We start from the raw sequence: 21,583 nt of genomic DNA on the forward strand, positions 1-21,583 counted from the left end.
TAAGGAAGCACCAATTAGAAGACTATAAAAATATCTTGCCTGAAATTAACATATTACCTGCACTTAAGGTAATAAATTGCTTAAAATTACTAAAACTAGAGTTGAATAAAATTTTACTAATCTTCCCTCTGATGAATTTTTCTTGTTTTAAAACCTGTTTCTTCCTGTTTTTTTCTGTTTTGAATAAGCATATATAAAGGCACATACTTTCTGTAATTATCTGATAAACTAAGTGCAAAATTCAATTATCAAAAAGGGATTTAAAATATCCAGATTATCTCAACCAAGTCTCAACATTATTTTGCCATGCTTAAAAAAGTATTACAGACTAAAGCAGTTTTCCTCATTTTAGCTGCGTAATACAATGTTACTGAAGAATCCAGTGAAAAAGTTTGAAGCACAAAATTACATTCCTGCCAAATATTAAGCTACTAAGGGAAAGGAAATGAACTCATTTACAATCTCAGAAAATACCCCTGCTGGCTAACTAAATAGAAGGCATATGATGAAAACCTTAGCCAGCACCTATTTGGAACCAGAAATTCAATCACTCTAGTTTTAGAACTAAGGGAAACAATTAGTTAATATATTGATATGGGTAAAACCCAACCTAGCAATTAGACTGAAGTTTTTCCTATATTTTATCCACCAACTAATGAATAGTGACATTTTCTAGAATACAGAGAAAAAATGTAATCAATCACTAGAATTAAACAGACTCCCTTTCTTTCTTCTCCACCTTCCTTAAGTTTTTCATTCTATGTAAGGGCAAATCTGAGAAGGATCAGTCAACCTGTACATTCATATTAAGCCCCCAATTCTACCCACAATTCCATATATTCAACACACTTATTTCCTGTTGAACTACTTTTCTCCAAATTTGAATCTACTTTAACCCAAATCTAACTATAGGATTCTAAAACACTCTCTAAAACATATGCAGAACTGCATCAATAAGAACTAAAAAGAATAATTAATATTAAACAAAAAGACCCACCTAATGAAACACTGCTACAGCTATTACTTTTATTTAAAATAAAGAAATCTCAAAACAATATTTCAAAGACTGACCTTCTGCTCCTACTATAATCACCAAAGTGGTAAGGTTTATTTTGGGAATTGAGGGGCTGGTAATTCTCCATTAACACCAATGTTGTTGTCAATATTATCATAATATTTTGGTTTTTTAAGTGAACAATTTTTAGGAAAGTGGTTATGATACCAGTATATACTCATGTAGACAAACCAAAGGAAAAGGGAAAAAGAACAAGAAGAGCACGTAGAAGTGTCACCAATATGATTCTTTTTCTAGTTGTCTAGAATATAAACATCAATGTTTAAAAATGTTCAGGCTATGACTTTCATACAATTCTTTTAAGACAAATTACTTCAGCTGTGCTATTACTGCCATATCCATAAGGATAAAAGTAAAAGAGTGAAACCTGAGGAAGCACCCATGCGATTCAAGTTAAGAATCCTAATATTTGCCTCTTTGAACTCTGGAAACTCTATTGTGTACTGTCACATAAAGGGATTTCTTCTTTCTTCCCCACTGAGAGACAGATATATGACAAATGATAGATAGATAGATAGACAGACAGACCGACCGACCGACCTGAATGAACATACACTTAAAAAAACAAATGGGGAGAAAGAGAAGTCAAGGAGTTTCATAATGCTCTTTTTATCAAAAACAGCTAGGTGTCAAGGATAGGTTTAATGGTCTAGAGATTCCAACATACTTCACCCTAACCCATGCCCTATAGCTCCACACTCCTCTAAACAGCCAGCCAGACTATACAATTTTCTACACAAAAGATGAAGTCCACAAAACAGCAAGACTCTCCCCACACCCCCCAAAAAAGAAATCAAACTATAGTTGTCTTCACTACCACAAAACTAAATAACTTACCTGTACAACCAAAGATCTATCATTGTGGAAATATTATCTCTTTTCCTTATATCCTGAAGGAGTTGGAGCTATGATCTAGAATAGAGCTTAAGCATCAGGGTTTCAGACTCTCAGCTTCAGTCATGGAGAATACTAGAAACTCTTAAATTCCTTTCTTTAAAATAAAATAATAAAAAAAAAAGAATTAAAGAAGAAAATTAACTTATGCTAATAGATTTACTCCTTTTATAACAGGAAATAGCAGGTAACAGAATCTGTTCATAGTGACATCTTTGGTGTTTCCTGGTAACTCTGTAGCCTCAGGGATACTAAAAAACTGGCATGGGATTTTTAGAAACCAACAAAAACAAACCAAAAAGAGACTGAAATATACCAAACCATTGTAACAACTCGATATTAGTTTGAGTCAAAATGTGACTCAATTATTTTCTAGAGTCTGCTCTAGGCAATATTTTTTTGAGGTGACGTAAAGAATGCCCTTGATAAGATTTCTCATAATAGATTTTATCTTTTATTCTTATTCCAGAGCACTTCAAGTATACACAACTGGGGACTGAACAACAAAAACTATATGGGTTCTGCACACCAAAGAATCAACCAAGGGCTGGTCCGTTAGCTCAGCTGGTTAGAGCGTGGTGCTGATAACATCAAGGTCCAAGGTTCAATACCTGTACCAGCCAACCGCCAAAAAAAAACATCCAACCAAGTCTTCTATACGTACAGGATAACCGTGATGCTTATTAAAGTGTACAGGACTCAATTATAAAATAAAATTTCCATTATTTTTGGCATATGGATTTTCAACAAAAACAAAAATAAGGGTTTTCTTGTTTTACTACCCAATTAGACAGATATTTTAATTAACCTAATTACATTCCATTTCTTGGAAGTCTATTTATTTCAGTTTCACTTTATATTATGATATACTTTTCAGAGATTGCACAATCTGCATAATTGGGTTATTGTGTGTGCCCGTCTAGAAATGAGCACCAGATATTTATGATGGAAACTGTCACTTTAGTAGAAACAGAAATCTAGTTACTCTAAAAGTGACAGTATTTTCAATAAAGGACTATAAAGACTGCCAAATCTTGTAAACAAGAACTACTGCCTAGTAAAAATAGACAACTGTTTTAGTCAGCTAGAAGGGGAACAGGGATAATACCTAAAATCTATAGATGCAACCTGTCCCAAATATGCCTTGTAAATTCTTGAAAAAGCACAAGTTAGGAAATTGTCTAAATGTAGCCATGTAAACTACATTCATAAATGTTCTTAACATGAGGAAGGGAAGGATAGTGAAAACATGATCCTACAAAAAGTAATCCCTGACTTGAAAATTCACTCTTCTTCTAAGACTTCAATTGACAACTCCTTTGTATCCAATGCTGAAGCCTTTCACAAACATGCAAACCATTATGTTCTATAGTATGTGTGGTGGTGGCAATCATCAGAAGCAAAGAAGAACCACAACTTAAATGTGTCTCTGAGCATACATGGGATGTGCCCTTTCTAGCACTCTATCGAAGTTCTAGTCAGCCACCTTATCTGAACAGAATTCACTATAGGAACACCATCCACTATGACATTTACCAGGCAAGAACTATTATTTTCACAGAAGAACTGATACTTACAGCTGAGTTCTACCAGTATTAAGATAGACAGGATACTGTGGGCATGTTTCTTAAAAGCCTGATACACTGGAAAAGAAACTTCAGTTAATTACTTCTAACTAAACCCCACTTGTCCTTAATTAAGATTACATTTTTTTCTTACCTTTTAAAAAGTGTTTCGCCTAGTATTTGATTCCCAAGCGTCTGTATTTATTTGTCATCACTGTTAATGTCCATGTTACATTGAGACTTCAGGTATTAATTATTTATATGGTTGTACTAGCACAACTTGATATCTGTGAAGGGAAACCACAATATAGTCACTTTGGATGTGTTACTGTTTACAGATCTGTGGATAAAAGCAGTAATATTTCTAAACACATATGGCACACTTCATTTACTAATAAATTTTACATATAAGTTTTCTAAATTTAACTCTAAATTAAAATTCTTACAGGGCTGGCTGGTGAGCTCAGTTGGTTAGAACATGGTGTTGATAACACCAAGGTTCAGGGTTCAATCCCTGAACCAACCAGCCAACCCCCTCAAAAAAAGATTTAAATTAAAAAGTTAAATTCTTACAAATTTGAGAGCCTTAGATTCCTTTTCTGACTACCAATGCAGATATCTCTCATTTTCTAGAAGTCTATAATTGCTCAGACATTAATAGGAAAGTACATTTTTTGTGTTTTACGATAATGTTAGGGAATAAATCTATAATGCTTAAGAATGAAGTAAAAAAAGATTATGATTTTCCCTTAAATATGACTTTGAAACATCTGTTATCTTTTAAAGTAACCTTTTTGCCTTAGATTACCCCAGTAAAGGACTAATTTGTCAAAGGTATTTTGGAAGTAAATAGAAAATAAATGTGATTTAAAATAAATCGAGATGTAGTTGTACAAACAATCCTTAAAAGTAAGCTTCTTAAAAACATAGACTTAGTTACTGATCACAAGCCTGAGAAATACATCCATGTACTTACAATGATGATGAAAAGCATTATATAAAACTTTAACATACATTGTTGGTGGGACTGCAAAATGGTGCAGCCTCTATGGAAAATGGTATGGAGGTTCCTCAAACAATTGCAGATAGATCTACCATACAACCCAGCTATCCCACTGCTGGGAATATACCCAGAGGAATGGAAATCATCAAGTCGAAGGTATACCTGATCTCCAATGTTCATCGCTGCACTATTTACAATAGATGAGTGGAAACGGAAAATGTGGTATATGTACACAATGGAATACTACTCAGCTATAAAAAAGAACGAAATACTGCCATTTGCAACAACATCGTTGGACCTTGAGAGAATTATATGAAGTGAAACAAGTCAGGCACAGAAAGAGAAATACCACATGTTCTCACTTATTGGTGGGAGAAAAAATAAATAAATAAATTCACACACACACAAAAGAAAAAAAAAACAGGAGGAGAAGACATAACAATTACAATTCCTTGAAGTTGACATGACAAGCGAACAGAAAGGACATTGTTGGGTGGGAGCGGGGAGAGGGAGGAGGGAGGGAGGTTTCGGTAATGGGCCACAATAATCAACCACATTGTATATCGACAAAATAAAATTTAAAAATAAATAAATTTTAAAAAATAAATAAATAAAACTTTAAATCATTTCAATCAGTTTGTCAGTGGAAAAAATGAGCTATAAAAGAATGCTCATTCATATATATCAAAGAAAGAAGCCTATAAATGGCATTTTTAAATGATTCACCATGGTACACCACTCCAAACCCCATACAATAAAAAGAAAGAGTAAAAATCCACACAGAAATTGCAGATAACCTTACAACTGTTTTGTCAATAAAATCTGTTATTAGAGTTGTCAATCTTTCAGATCTTCTCAGAGAAAAGTTTCATTAAAAATACAGTGATTAAGAAATACTGATATCTATCCTCAAAAATTTATAACAATTCTCTATTGTTTTCAAATGTTAAAAAAAGACCTTAACACCATAAAATTTAACACAGATCAAAGAATTCCTAAATTTAAAGGTTGTCATGACTTCTCTTGTAACAAGTCAGAAAATTAAACTCACTAAAACTCACAGCCCCTATATTGTGCTCTTCATCTCATTTGCTATACATTTCAAACATACGCATTCCGTAAAAATACTATATATGCCTAGAGGTAGAAAAGGGGAGGGGAGGGAAAGGGGGGGTAATGAGGAATTGTCAATGGCCACAAAGAATGATTGCATATTGCAATGATGAACACACTAACTATACTGATCTAACCACCACATATTCTACACAATTATTGAAAATCAACGTTGTACCCCACGTGTATGTATAATAAAAATAAATAAATAGATAAAAATGCTATATATGCTTTCTGGAGCAGATAAACTACTTTGTATTATGACAAGTCATAATAACTGGTTTCATTTGAATTATTTAACTATAGTAACTTACTCTAAAAAGTTTAAAAACATCTATTTTGTCTTTTAAAAAGCATACAAAACAGAAAACAAACTATTTAAGTTCTATTCCTAAAGCCTTCTTATTTATTCCTTGCTACAGAGCTTTGCCTGTTTTCATGTACTAATAAAATCCGTTGACTATTCAAGCATTCCAAAAGCAAATCCAAGAACCAATCTCCACTGAAAAGAATTACTTTTCCTACTACTTGCAGTCTAACACTAATACCACTGTGTTAAATAGATTACAGGATCTCAGATTCATGGCACATATGAAATCACTTAAAAAGACTACAGAAAAATCTCACTAGAAAATATTATCAGTTCTAGTGAAAGAGCAAAGTAATAAGCCACACAACTTACTGTAAAAATAAAACTGTAAAGTCCAAACTAAATGCAGACTAAATTATGAGATCCTGAAATTTTTTTTAGTTTTATAAAAGCTTGGAAAAAATTCAAAATAAAGGTTATACTATAATCTCATATTTAGTATCTGATTCTTCAGTTGTTGTAAGTGAAAATACTAAACATGCGTACTATACTATGATTTTAAAAGAAAGAGAGAGGACTGGCCAGTTAGCTCTGTTGGTCAGAGCACGGTGTTTTTACTTGAAGGTCAATCCCCTTACTGGCCAGCCACCAACAAACAAAAAACAGAGAGACATTCAAAGTTTGTTGTAAAAAGCACTAAGGGGCTGGCTAGTTAGCTCACTTGGAAGAGCATGGTAGTGATGACATCAAGGTCAAGGGTTCAGATCCCCATACTGGCCAGCCAAATGAATGAATGAATGAATAAGATGATGGTCAAGGACAGAAAACCTTTCCTAGACAGTTAAGCTTTCACTTACTCACTAGAAAGAGCTAAATCAAATTTTTATTTGGTACAAAGCATGACCAAAGAAGAAAACATTCTCCTAGCTCCCTAAATTGTTTGGAACCACAGATTCAGTGTCCTGAATACCTTCTACAGCTTTTAGAAATAAATCTATTTCATAGTCAACAGAAAGATAGTACGTAGAGCATCAGATTTGGTTGGAGGAGATGTAGAAGTGTCATTCTCTATCATCAATAATTAACTCACGACAAACAAGCTACTCTGCCCATCTGTGATTTATTTCTTCATCTATAAAATGGGAGACAAAATACCCGCCTACTTACCACCTCTCAGGGTTACTGTGGAGTTTAGAAGAGATTATGTCTGTAAAGTACTTCAGCTTATTGGTTCTGGAACTTTAGTGTGCCTAGGAAATTCCTGGACCCAACATGCCCAGAAATTCAGATCCAGCAGGTCTGGATATAAATGCACAAAATCATTTTTAATTAAGCACTTCAGGTCTTTCCAATGTAGGGCCTCCTGAAGGATGATGATCAAACTTTGGAAAAAAAAAATACTCTACATCAGTTTCTTCTAAAACTAGTGTTCATGAGCATTAACCTAGGTACTTCTTTAAAATGCAAATTTCTACACCTCATCCTTAGAAATTCAGATTCAATAAACTTAAGGTGGAACATAGAATCTTCATTTTATCAAATACTATAGGTGATTCAGATCTACACAGGTCATGGTCCACCCTTTTAGAAACCTTATACTAGATTCTTCCTCTTAAATATTTCTCAAACTGTTCCCCACCTCTGTAGTATCATCACCCATGACTAACCTTAAGCCTTCATCATCTCTCATTTGAACTAATCCAACTGCCTTCTGATTAGTCCTTTTATTTTAAGAGATGTATAGTCTTGTACACGACAGAGTTACTAGACAATAACATTAAATTGATTATTATAACTGTAGTTCATATGCCCAAAAAGGTAGAGAGAAAGATTAACGTGTTAAGTAGAGATATGGAAAATATTTTTTTTAAACTGAAATTGATTCTTCTAGTAAGAAAAATATAATGTTTAAGGTGAAAAACGTTGTGGTTGGGATTAACAGCAGATTAGACACAGCAAAGAAAAAGGTCAATAAACTTGAAGACATAGCAATGGAAACTATACAAAATAAAGAAACAGACTTGGGAAAAAAGCCATAAATGAACTGAAGAACATCATCAAGAAGCCTAATATATGGGTAACTGGAGATCCCAAAAAACTGAGAAAGCAGAAAAAATATATAAAGAAATGGCCCAAATTTTCCCAAATTTGATGAAAATCACAAACCCACAGATCAAAGCAGCTCTATAAACCCAAGCACAAGAAACATGAAGAAAACTACAATAAGCTATATCATAATCAAATTGTTTAAAATCAATAATAAAAAGAGTATCGTAATAGCAGATATAGAAAAACAAATTACATACATAGGGGAAAAAAAATAAGAATTACAGCAGACTTCTCACTGGAGATACCACTAGCCAGAAGACGACGAATTATATATTTAAGGTGCTAAAAGAAAACTTCAACCAAAAATTTTATACCCAGAGAAAATATCTTTCAACAAATAAGGTGAAATAAAAATGACTTCAAACTTAAAAAGTTAAAAGAATCCATTATCAACAGACATGCATTATAAGAAATATTAAAGAAATTTCCTCAGGCAGAAGAAAAAGATACTGGATGGAAATCTTGATCTACCCAATGGAATGAAAAGTACCAAAAATGGTAAATATGAGAATAAATATAAAAAACGTTTCCCCTTAGTTTTTAAATAACTTAAAAAGGTAATTGACTACCAAAAAGATACTAATATATTGTGTGGTGTATAACATACACAGGAGTAAAACGTAATAGTGTGACTGTTGGAGAGGGAAGATACAATGTTTTACGATTTTCAGGTTACATGTGAAATGGTATAATATCACCTCAAGGTACATGGTAACAAGTTAAAGATGTATATACTATAAACCCTAAAGCAACCAATAGATAGATAGATAGATGGATGTATATAGATAGATAGCTAAAAAGATAACAAAGGAAAAAAATATTTAGTAAAAATACTCAATCCATAGGAAGACAGAATAAGAGGGAAAAGGAAACAAAGCACATATGGGAGAAATAAAAGACAAATAACAAGGTGGTAGATTTAAACTTAACTGTATCAATAAGTACTTCAGTGTAACTGGTCTAAAACAGTTTAAAGCAGTTTAGTTATTTGAAAACAGGTACTTGGAAAGATCAGCAATCAATAAAGTTGAAAGGATTCAAGCCATATAAATTGTGACTACAATGGAATTAAATTAGAAATCAATAATAAAAAACACATAACTCGAAAATCTCCAAATATTTGGAAATAGATAATATGTTTCTAAATAACCAATCAGTTGGCTCAGTTGATTAGAGTACAGCCTTGTAATACCAAGGTCAAGGGTTCGGATCCCCTTACCAGCCAGCCACCAAAAAAAACAAAAACAAAAATCATAAATAAGCAATGAGTAAAAGAAGAAATCAAAAGGGAAATTAACACAACATATCAAAATCTGTGGGACACAGCAAAAGCAGTATTTACATGGAAATCCAAAGCAGTAAATATATATTAGGGAAAAAAAGAAGGTCTCAATGACTTCAGCTTCCACCACAAAAAACTAGAAAAAGAAAGGATAATATAACCTATATAGAAAGAAGAAAGGAAATAATAATTAGCAGAAACCAGTGAAATAGAAAACAAAAAAAGCAATAGAGAAAAATTAATAAACCAAAAGATGATTCTTCAAGAAAAATCATTGAAATTGATAAATTTCTAGCCAGACTAATCAGAAAAAAATATAAATTATCAATATTAAGAAAAAAAGAAGGTATATTACTATGGAGTCTACAGATATTTTAAAATAACTATTTCAACATGGGTACCAAAACAATTCAATAGGGAAGGAATAATCTCCAACAAATGGTACTGAAACAACTGGATATCCACAAGCAAAAGAATTATGTTGGATCCCTATCTCAGACCATATGTGAAAATTAACTCAAAATAAATAAAGATCTAAATATAAGAGCTAAAATGATAACATCCTTAAATGAAAACACAGGTGCAAATCTTTGTGACTTTGGATTAAGCAACAGTTTCTTACATATGATGCTAAAAGCATTAGCAACCATTAAAAAATGGTTAAAATGTTAAATTTTGTTATTTATGTTCTACCACAATTTAAATATAAAAATTTAAGGGCCGAGCCCATGGTGCACTTGGGAGAGTGTGGCGCTGGGAGCACAGCGACACTCCCGCCGTGGGTTCGGATCCTATATATAGGAATGGCCGGTGCACTCACTGGCTGAGTGCCGGTCACGAAAAATAAATAAATAAATAAATAAAAATAAATAAATAAAAATAAAAATTTAAAAAGCATAGGCAACCTAAGAAAAACACAGATAAATTGAAATCGTAAAAATTAAAACCTTTTGTGCTTCCCAAGAACTGCAGGTGGTGAAAAGACAACCCACAGAATAAGAGAAAATATTTGCAAACCACCTGTCTATAAAGAACCCTTACAACTCAACAAAAAGACAAACGTAATTTTAAAATGGGCAAAAGACCTGGACAGATACTTCTGCAAAGAAGATATACAAATAGCCAATAAGCACATAAAAAGATGCTCAACATCATTAGCTAGAAGGGAAATGTAAATGAAAACCACAGGGAGATACCACTTCACACTCACTAGAATGGCTATAATGCAAAAGATGGACAATAACAAGTGTTGGCAAGGAGTGGAGAAATTGGCACTCATACACTGCTGGTGGGAATGTAAAATAGTAACGCTGCTTTGGAAAATAACCAGTTCCTCAACAAGTTAAACATAGAATTACCATATGACCCAGGAATTCTATTCCTAGGTATACACCCAAGAGAAAGAAAATATGTTCACACAAAAACGTGTACACAAATGTTCACATCAGCATTATTCATAATAGCCAAAAAGGACAAACAACCCAAATGTCCATCAGCTTCTGAATAAACAAAACAAGGTATATCCATACAATGGAATACTATTCAGCCATAAAAAAGTGTAATGTTGACAGATGTTGCAATATGGATGAACCTTAACATTATGCTAAGTGAAAGATGTCAGTCTCAAAAGCTACATATTATATGATTACATTTACACGAAACATCCAGAATAGGCAAATACATAGAGACAAAAAGAAGACAAATGGTTGCTAAGACTGTGGAAGGTGGAGATGGTGGAAAGTGAGTGCTATGTGTGTAGGGTTTTTTTAAAAGTGATAAAAATGTTCTGCAATTAGGTGCTGGTGATGGTTGCACAAATCTGTGAATACATTAAAAATCACTGAGTTATAAACTTTAAAATGGTGAATTTTACGGTATGGGTATATCTCAATTTTAAAAGACAAGAGAATATTTTAAATAACTTTATGTCAATAAATCCAACAATTTAGATGAAATAAACGGATTCTTTGAAAAACCACAAACTCCCAAAACTCACCCAAGTAGAAATGGATACCTTAAATATACTTAAAGAAATTAAGTCATAGTTAAGAACTTACTAACAAACTCCACGCCAAGAGGGCTTTACTGTTGAACTCTAACTATACACTACATTTAAGGAAGAAATAACACCAATTCTACCCAAACTGTTCCAGAAAACTGAAGAGGAATACTTCGCAACTCATTCTATGAAGCCAGCATTACTCTGATTCCAAAATCAGACAGACACAACAAGAAAATAAAACTACAAACCCATATTCCTCATAAACATAGATGCAAAATTCTAAACAAATTTTTAACAAACCAAATCTGACAATATACAAAAGGATAATAATACATCATGACCAAATGGTGTTTATCCCCAAAATGTAAGATTGGTTTACATGTATATAAGGTTGGTTCAATGCAAACCACTCTTTATTAACAGACTAAAAACAAAAAATAAGAATACTCATAAGATCACCTATACAACTACAGAAAAGGAACTTGGACAACAATCTAACATCTACCTATAGTGACAGAAAGCAGATCAGTGGTTAGCAGATGTGGGACAGGGGAGAAGCAGTAGGAAGAGATCAGAAAAGGCCATGAGGAAACTTCTGGGAGATGGAAGATGGATATGTTTATAAACTTGATTGTAGTGATAGTTGCACAGTGTATACATACATCTAAGCTTTTCAAATTACATACTTTAAGTATATAAAGTGAATTATTCCTCCATAAAGCTATTCCAAAATAAACACAAGAAACAAAACACTTTTCCAAGAATACAGGTTAAAATCTAAGCATCTTAATGGGGATATGAATTGTACCTGGCCTTTCCGTCTCTAACTAATTCCACTTTAAATCCTCCCAATAGCTAACCAGATCTAAACTGCAATATCCTATCACAGAGGTTTTCAACCATGGTTAAGTATCAGAATCATCTGTGACACTTAAGAAAAAAAGATAGCAGGAATTTCTGATTCTGTAAGTTTGGAATTCAGTCCAACTGTAGTGTATTTTATTTTACAATTTTTTAACTTTTAATTTTACTATTTTTAACTTTTCTATTGAAGTTCAGTACACATAAAGAGAATCATAAATGTATATAGTTTGATGAATTATCACAAAATGCAGAGGTAAATATTCTTTAAGGATGATATGATGAACAATTAAGAACTAAAACTATTACCTCTGCTTCTTTGCTCACCTAACATTTATCTTGCACCTCGTCACAGATCAGATGCAACCAAAAGAAGCTGTATTCCCAGGAAATCCTGTGCATACTTCTTATACCACAGAGAATTTGTGGTATTTTTTTAAACTTTCTTAAAGGCAAGAACCCTTACTTAAATTAAATCCTGGAGAAACAGAAGAAAGTGAATCTACTCTAGTTAAAAGCAAGGGTAAACCGACAGCACAATAGTAAGCTTGCCCACCCTGCCTCAAGCTATCCCCCTATGAGTTTGAAGATTATTAGTTACTATACTCACCTATTTCACTTGTCTGTTTCACTCACCAAAATTGCTTTATAGCAAGGTCTATTTTTTATTTCTCTTGTGCTTTGAAAACATTCAAATATTATTATTGAGACATTATTCAAACTAAGAGGAAATATGAAGGATAAGTCAGTAAGGTAAAAAGAAGTTTGAGATAAGGGGAGCAGCACATGTAGAGGTCCTGAAACAGAAAATGGCTTGGTATGTCAGAGGAACTGGAACGAGGCCAATGAGACAAAAACCTAGTGGGAAATGGGGAAAGCATCATGAAATAAGCTTTCAAGTAGCCAGGTGCCAGACTATGAAAGGCCTTGTAGGCTGTTTTATGTTTTTATTTACTTTTTTAAATTTTATTTTATTTGGATTATTTATCCTACTGAAGATTTTTAAAGAGGGGAATGACACAATCTTACATAATACGCATTTTGAAAAGAACATTCCGTCTGCTGTGTGAATGTGAACTTGGAGCATAAAGAGAAGGGAACACAAGTACAATAATACCTGTGATCAAGGGAAATAAAAGAAAAAAAGTTTATGCAGGAAAGTGACATGAACCAATTTTGTCACTCATTTCATTAATTGGGACCAAATGTAGTCTTAGCACTGTTCTGGCATTGGGAATGCAAAGACAAACAAAAAGTTCCTGTTTTCACAAAGCTTACACCTGGTATAAACAAATCAAATACAAATTATGTTAGGTGAGAAGTGCTACATAAAATAAAGCAAGGTAAGACAATGAAGAATGACGGGGTCATCAGGGAGGTACTTTCTAACATTTAAAATAGCAATCACGTAGGGCCTGGTAGGCCATGGTAAAAACTTTGGATTTTATACTGAGTGAAATGAGAGCCTCCAGAAAATTTAAAAGGGAATAACATTATTTGACACTTTAAAAGGATCATTCAGACTGCTATGTGGAGAACAGAGTGTAGACAGCAAAAAGGTATAAAATTATAAGATGGTTTGGAAGGATATTACTGCTGGAGGAGAAATAATGGTGCCATATTACTGGAAGGGGTAAGAAATTTTCCACTTCAATTTAAATTTTGAAGGCAAGCCCAACAGAATTCGCTCATATACTTGGTTCTGGGCTTTGAGAGAGAGTAATTAAAAGATTCTTAAACTACTACTCCTCTACCCAGGCAGTATTTCTCAAGCTTCTGCCCTAGTCCTCCCCTGTTCCTGCCCTCTTTCATCATTGTACAGTGACTTCATTATGCTGAAGGCTCCTAAAGCTAAATATCAGCTTCGACATTTCCCTTCTGACCTTCAGTTTCATATATCCAACTGTCTGCTGGACTCAGTAAGAACTTCAAATTCTATTTGTTCAAAACTGAATTCAACCATCTTCCCTTCAGCCCCAATACCCAGTCCCTGCTCCAAAATTACTTATCTAAATCAATGACGGGCCGAGCCCGTGGCGCACTTGGTAGAGTGCTGCGCTGGCAGCGCTGGCAGCGTGGCGACGCTCCCGCCGCGGGTTCAGATCCTATATAGGACTGACCGGTGCACTCACTGGCTGAGTGCCGGTCACGAAAAAACGACAAAAAAAAATAAAAATAAAAATAAAATAAAATCAATCAATCAATCAATCAATGACACTACAAAACACTCTATTATGTAAACCAAAACCCTAGGAGTAACCTTTTAAATTCCCTTTTCCTCTGTCACACAACCTGTTTGCACATACACATATCCAATGCATGCCCCCTCCCTCTTTTGTACATAATGTGCACTTCAATGATGTCACAGCACAAAAGTAAAGAAGATAATTTAATTTGCTTTCTCTGAAAAGTCAGTTATGAGATAAAAATTCTCCTTTAGGCCCTCGATGCCTCTTTTGGTATCTTCCCCTTTTGTTGCTTTTCTTTGGCCCTTCATGCTCCCTGGTGAGGTATTTTATATTTAAAGAGAGAATACGTGGTTGGAAATGTGAGAGAATTCACCATATTCCTTCAATTTTACTTCCTTAATACACTTCAATTTCTCTCTGACCACTATTAACTCCTGCCTAGAATGGAACAACTTCATATCTGGTCTCTTAAATCAATTATTGGCCCCTATCCAATGCATTATCCACATTGTAGTGCACGTCCACCTACCTAATCACATCAGCAAAACCTTGCTTTAAACCCTTAAGTGATTCTCCTCTTGGAATGTGGGAGAAAATAAAAAATTAAAAAATAAACACTTAGGTGACTCTCTATGACAAAGCCCTTCAATAATCTGGCCCTACCTTAATCTCTCCAGTTTCATCTCTGCCAACTCCCCAACAATCTCAAACTACTTTCAGCTTTCCAAATTTTCCATATTCTGTACTTGCTCTCATCCTCCATGTCTTATTCCAGAGGTTTTCTCTGCATGAAATAGCCTTTCCTGCTTATCTCTTACATCCTATTCACCTAAGTAAACTTCATTGTACCTTTTTCCCAGTTTCATAATAATTATTATTAATATAATAATGTTTGCTAGTATGTATTAAGCACTTAATATTCGAAGGCCCTGTACACAAAATAATGTCTCATTTAATACACTCATCACAATCACTTAGAATTTCCAGTTTACTGATGAGACACAGAGAAGTTAACTTGCCCAAGGTCACAGAGCTAGTAATGGGAAGATCTAGAGATAAAATCCCAGTCTTTCAATCACATCTACACTGTGTTCTCTAGGGAGTTTTCTTAGCATTGTGGTTCTCCCATCAGGCTCACACTACCATAAAGCCTTCTCTAATTTCCCCCAATAAACTCTGTGAAAAAAGACACCAGGTCTACCTTGTTTACCATTATATCCCTAGCACTAAATATAGTGCATGGCACAATTTTCAGCACTCTAGTGTTGATCAACAAATGAACTGCAACAGCTAACATTTAAGATGTGAACACTCTGATTTAATATGCACAACTACCCTGTGATGCACTCTCTTAGAATTTTTATTTTTGTGACAAATCATTGAAGCAATCCAAAGTCTCAGACCTCATTGGTATTACAGTCGGAATGTGAACCCAGAAAGTCCTAGCCACTGTAAGAGATGAGGGAATGAATGGATAGATGAATGGATGAATAAAAGAATGAACTTCATGACATCTATTCTAGCTGCTCAGAAGCCTTTTTAATTTCCTGGTTTAGAGCTACATCTCAAGAGCTGAAGTTTAAGGAAATGACTTCTGCATAAGGAAAATCTTATCTTTAAAACGTGATCTCCATCTTCAAAAATTTTTTAATCTGCTTGGAAAGGCAACAATAACGAAAGAAACAAAGAGGTAATAATATAATACAGGACCATGTTCTTTCTAAGATTTACCTTAAAACATAGGCCCAGTAAGTTATTTTTTTAAATAATCAAATATAATTCCTACATTATTTGATTTGGATAAGTACCACAAAAGCATACAAAGAGCAGCATTTCTATAGTAAAACTGCTTTGTTAAAGACAAAAAATATTTTTTAAAAAAACATAATCACAAATATGTACACTCAAATAAGCCAAAGTAGGCACTACTGGTTGTTTCCAAGTTTTTTCCTTTTTTATTTAGTGCCTTCCAGGATTCAATAATAGAACATTATCTAACTCATACAGTTGTTGGAAGGATGCAGATAATAGATGTAAAGTGGTTAAAACAATGCCTGTCACACAGTAAGCACTCAATATATATTTGATTTTAAAATAAAATCAACACACTTTTAGTCTGCACTGTGAGAAAGCACCTGACCATGGGGTACTAACAGTTAGTTTGTGCCATGGCAGGGCACAAACTGTGACTGCCAAGTCACTGGCAAAAAAGCTGCACCTTTTAAGGTAACTGATGGCAGTTGCAGTAAGTGGTTATTACTGCAGAGGGCTTCTATTTCTTCTCTTTTCATACACTGAGATCTCAAAGCCAACTCAGCTGTAAGAGATGTAGCCCTGTTCATTGTTTTTGAGTTATCTATCTGTACACTGGGCTGGATTCTGAACTCCTCTAGTTTTCTCTAATATCTGGTATAACTCTTCTGCAAATAAAGAAAACTACTCTGTTCCTGAAGCCTTATAATGGATTCTGAATTCCTCTAGTTTTCTCTAATATCTGGTATAACTCTTCTGCAAATAAAGAAAACTACTCTGTTCCTGAAGCCTTATAAGCCAAAGCCAGACAGTCAACTCAATATAAATTTCAAGGGACAAGTCTCATGCCTGATGCACAAGTCACACAGGAAGTTCATCTAACTTGCCTGATGCCACAAACAGAGACAATCAAACTGCAAACAAGAATGAGAAGTCAAAGACTTCGTGCCGTAGGCAGCTTTTCCCAAGACCATGGGAACAGGACTCCCTATCATAATGAGTCTCTTATTATGTCTACCTCTTTCATTTGGCAGGATAATGCTATATTCAGAGTTTCACAATCAGTAGCTTTTTTCAGTAATTTGACAGACTGTTGGATCTGTCATGTCAAACCCAAATCTTTACATGACCTAAGAGATCCTTTAGTCCACCTGGTAGGTAACTTCAGCAACACCCCTAATGTAACTATTCAAATTGTACCAGTGGTCTCTTTTACAGAGTTAGCACTTTCTGCTTTAATTTAACTTAGTCCTGGAATGCTAGATGAGAGAAATGCTACCTACTAGCTGAATGGAGAAGAATCTGTGCATGTGCCAACATTTATTGCTGCATAGGTATCCGGTATTGCAGACACTCCATTACAAAAAATTCACAAGTAGGCTACTTTGTTAAAATAGGTAGACACATCACCTGACTAATTCTTTTATGTACTCAATTTTAGTTTATTTGGTTCATAGGGACCCTGGCTAAGGAGAATACTCCAAACTTTTGGTATTATACTTCTGATAGTCTTAATAGTAGTCCCCTACTTTGTCCTCTCGAAAAATTTTCAATGTTTCCATGCAGCCATCTGTGAAACATCAGATGGTCTCTCTCCAGCTGGAAAAACAAAAGCTCAAAAAACATGTGATAGTAGGACACTGAAACCTATGAATGGCATGCTAAGACCAGAAACCCAGAAGATGGTAACTGAGAGCAGCACTAACGTCCTTAGGTTTGTTCACGCTCTCACTAAGTGAGAAATTGTTAAATAAAATTACAGGAGGCCATTATTTTGGACTAAGCTCCCACACTAGGCCTTAACAGACCAGGTTAAAATTCAAAATGGAGTCACTTATCCTAAAATTTCATGTCACCAAAGCTAAACTAAGTTGTTACCTGACCTTCCAAGATATCAGGAGAGAGAGAAAGCCAATTTCCCAAACAGGGCAGTTTCAGTCTTTAACAGGCATGATAATTAAGTTCCCTCTGTTTTAATCCTTAACCTGAAGTAACCTGAGGTTAACCAATGTTATTTTTCTATCCTTCTGTCTCCCTGTCCCAGCCTTACAAGGAAATGACCAGTCTGCTTTTTGTTCTTTGTTCCTGCTTTCTTCAGTCTGTCTCTGACTATAAAGCCAACTTTTTCTGCTCAGCTCACTGGAACACTTATTCTACTTTATGGAATGAAGTGTTGCCTGATTCTAGACTTGCGATAAAGCCAACTGAGATCTTTAAACTAAATGTGCTGTAATTTTGTCTTTTGACAGTGTTAAAAAGTGTCTTATTTTATGAAAGGAATGTGTGTACCTTTTCTAATGTCATTTCTTACAAAATTAAAAGCTGGCAACCCCACAATGATCCCCCAAATTATTTTTGAAAATTATTCTGGTACGTAAAAAAATTTTAACTTTTTGTTAATTAACTACAATAAGTTGGAACCATACTGAAGTTGCAATGATACTGACATTCTAACATCTTACACAAAAATAAGTTTTAAAAAGACAAAGAAGTATCAGATTGTCATTTCTAAATAGTACTCATCAACTCTACTTCATACTAGTGGATTAAAAACATAAGGAATAAAGTAAAAACATAAAAACAAGTGAACTCAAGAAGATAAATGGAGTTTAGTAGACACATTTAGAAGCAATCTTTCTATAAGCTACGTATCCATTAATCATTAGAGACTGTTTCCTGCTTTCTTCCTATGAATTCCAGAGTTATACGCTGATTTTATAGGTTATGTGGTAAATTCCACACTTCTCAAAGTACATAATTCATTCCTACGCTGATAATTTCAGGTAGTTAAAGAATAAATGCCTACTTAAGTAGTGCTTAACATAAGAAGTATTAAGAAAAAGGATAGCTAATACATGAAATTAATGTTTTTATTTAAAAAGTTTTAATTGAGGGTAGGCAGAAAAGTTAGTCCAGTCAAGGAAAAATCTGAAGAATTGTATTTAGACTATATCGAGACACAATAAAAACAATAAAGTTACAAGAGAAGAATTAAAGTTAGGAAAACAGTGTTATTATTATGACCTACAAACACACAAGAAATTATCTTTCGTTAACACCACCTACCTCCATGAAAGAGAAATTCCAAGTTGTTGATAAAATTCATAAATCATATCTTACAAGTTAATTATCATGTGGCAGGTACTTTGACTAAGAATACTTTGAAGGTCTCTAATATTTTTCCAAGTTCAAAAAATGAACTGCCACAGAAAAAAGAAAAAAAAACCTCAATAAAGTTCCCAAAATTTCCTTTGAATTCATTAGCTATTTCTAGTTCCCCAGACTCGGCATCAAAAAAGTTCACCCAGAATTATTTAAGGGTAGACTAGGTACTTTTTCATTTCTGCGTCTGTTGGCCTTTTGCCCTTTGCTATAAAATCACTTCAATTTTGTGCTTCAGCTTAAAGTAAGTTCCTTACAAAAAAGAATAAAATCAGAGTATTTTTCTCTTTCCAGGGGTGAAACCTAAAGTCACTCTCTAATAGCTAAATCAGCCAGACTCAAGGAGTCTAGAGGTGTGTAAACAAACCATTAACTATTCTTAATTACATATCATCAGGCCATGTTTATTTCTTCAGTAGAAGTTTTGGCTTATTGAGTAAATTTTTTAAATCTTAGAAAATTGGAATAGAAGTTATTTGAAAACAGTGGAAATATACAACGCCTCAGTATGAAAAATCCTGTAAACATGAATCAAAGGTGATATGTCTATAAAGTATATAAATGTACCTAGAGCCTATATTTGAGAGGCATCTTAGTACACTGAAAAAAAAACTCCACAAGATTTGGGTTTCAATCCCAACTAAACCACTTGCTTGCTACGTGGCCTTGAGAAATTAACCTCTGACAACTATTCCTCATTTGTGAAATGGGAGAAAAGCATTCCTACCACACAGAATTGTCCTGAGAATTAAATAAAATCAATTATATAAAGTATCCCCAGCACACAGTACAAAATCAATAAATGTATGTAATAATGATTGCTAACATTAATTGATTCTATATGATATGCCAGACACTATATTTTATATGCATTATCTCATCTAAAACTCTCAAAGGCCTATGATTAGTACTATTAACCCCCATTTTACAGGTGAGAAAACTGAGGCTTTAAAAAGATAAATATTTTATCCAACATTACACAGCTAGTTAAGTGGCTGTGCTTTACAAAAACAAAGAACTTTCTCATTATACCTTCAAAATAACCTCAAAAGTAGACAGGTGAGACATTATCTTCATTTCCTATATATGGCAACAGACCCAATTAATGGAGCAAGAATTTGAACCTAGTTTTAATGCCTAAACCAGAGTTCAATCCATGAAACTCTGTGGCACTCTGCACTATGGTGGAAGTTCTATAAACACTTAGAACAAAGAAATTCTTCCAGGAGAAAGTAAAATGGCATGTATGAAAAACAGATGATACATGATCTTTGTTAAGATTTCCTACCAATGGCTGTTAATATTCAAGTTTTCCAGAAGTTAAAATACGGATTTACTTGAGAATAACAACTTTATAACATTTATATGAAATTTGTGAGAAAAGCCCAGGGCTAGTCAGCAGCAGGAAAAGATATTATGACAGGTTTATTACTGTTTTCTGTGGTATGTTTCTTGTTTAATGAATGACATGATTCAACAGAGAACTAGAGATAAGAATTTTATACTTTGGTCATTCCCTCTCTTTGTTCATAAAGAATATCCATCTATCTATAGAGGCATGGGGCCTAAACACAAAACAGCACATAAGACCTGATACTGAAAGTGCCTGTTGTCATGTTTATTTCCTATTTACCTTGAAATAGAAAACTTAAGAAAAGCAAACCAATCAAACAGTTAATACTGATATAACATGATCAAACTAAGGATTTTAAAGATCAAAATTAAATTTTCTTCTTCTAGAATTACCTTTGCTTCGATTGGGTTTAGTCAACTTTATGCCCCTTCTGCCATGTGAGGACACAGTGAGAAGATGACCATTTATGAACCAGGAAGTGGGCCCTCACTAGACACTAAATCTACCCACGCCTTGATCTTGGACTTCTCAGCCTCCAGAACTGTGAGAAACAAATTTAGGTTGTTTATAAGCCTCACAGTCTATGGCTTTCTATTATAGCAGCCTGAATGGACTAAGACAATGGCTAATGAGACAGACAGCCAAATGGAAAAAACTCTCTCTTGGGAGCAAATAATAAGGCTGCAATTGTCAGTAGCCAAGCAACAGAAAGAAGCAGAACACTAAAAAGGACATCATTTGGGCCGGCCCGTGGCTCAATCGGGAAAGCACGGTGCTGATAATACCAAGGCCAGGGGTTCGGATCCTATACAGGATGGCTGGTTCACTCACTGGCTGAGTGTGGTGCTGACAACACCAAGCCAAGGGTTGAGATCCCCTTACCGGTCATCTTTTTTAAAAAATAAAAATAAA

At 34.2% G+C, this 21,583-nt stretch overlaps 1 protein-coding gene across 10 annotated transcripts in view; it reads right to left on the bottom strand.

The window, feature by feature from the left end:
- Positions 1-21,583, bottom strand: part of ZZZ3 (zinc finger ZZ-type containing 3) — a 134,599-nt gene that overhangs the window by 88,837 nt on the left and 24,179 nt on the right. For 6 of the 10 annotated variants that reach the window (XR_010024187.1, XR_010024186.1, XM_063104607.1 and 3 more), the window contains exons 2-4: positions 3,689-3,821; positions 3,547-3,612; positions 1,913-2,066 (exon numbers count right to left, since the gene is read on the bottom strand). The gene's annotated coding sequence lies outside the window, so the exon portion shown is untranslated. Of the gene's footprint in view, positions 1-1,912; positions 2,067-3,546; positions 3,613-3,688; positions 3,822-4,699; positions 4,738-21,583 lie in introns of those variants that run through there. The other 4 variants (XM_063104602.1, XM_063104601.1, XM_063104605.1 and 1 more) reach the window with 4 other exon arrangements.

This window comes from Cynocephalus volans, chromosome 8 (assembly GCF_027409185.1).
Source record: "Cynocephalus volans isolate mCynVol1 chromosome 8, mCynVol1.pri, whole genome shotgun sequence".
In the NCBI taxonomy this organism is placed as follows: domain Eukaryota; kingdom Metazoa; phylum Chordata; class Mammalia; order Dermoptera; family Cynocephalidae; genus Cynocephalus; species Cynocephalus volans.